The sequence below is a fragment of the Austrofundulus limnaeus genome, unplaced genomic scaffold (assembly GCF_001266775.1).
Source record: "Austrofundulus limnaeus strain Quisiro unplaced genomic scaffold, Austrofundulus_limnaeus-1.0 Scaffold2533, whole genome shotgun sequence".
Lineage (NCBI taxonomy): Eukaryota > Metazoa > Chordata > Actinopteri > Cyprinodontiformes > Rivulidae > Austrofundulus > Austrofundulus limnaeus.
Genome location: NW_013954935.1, coordinates 16,071 through 16,670, shown reverse-complemented (window position 1 = coordinate 16,670; position 600 = coordinate 16,071).

The following is a 600-nucleotide window of genomic DNA, read 5'->3' as shown; positions in this document are numbered from 1 at the left end:
ATATAATATTGTCCATAACATCGACAACAGCATATCCCTACAAAAGGAACACATGGGGAGTAAAGAAACTAAACTCACAAATCACAAATCTTTAAATACTCTTATCTGAAAAACACACACACACAAAAAAAACAAAAAAACAAAAACACAGCTCCAGAAAAAATGGGTTACTTTGTTTTTTAAGGTGTTTAGTTGTATTTGCAGACTGGAAGCCTGCATCATGCACAGAAAACCCCAAAAAAGTTCTCAGCTGAATGTTTATTTTCAGATCTAAAGACACCATTTCGCTCCAGAAATCTAAAACAAAAATGGCTGCTCATCACACCATGTTCTCACGTCTCACAAATCTGGTCACACCACACGGTAAACAAGGAAGTACACTTAAAATAGCTGTACAACGTGTACAAACGTAAAACATTGTGTGTTTACACTGCTGTAGCGAGGCACATAAGTAAAGACTCATCGATTCTCTTAAATTATTACAATCGACCACAAAGTTTAGAAAATAAGCAGTGTTGTATAAAGTACCACTGTGGTACTTGAGTGAAAGTACAAGTATCTTACCAACAAATTACTTTGGCAAAAGTTAAAGTTTCCTTT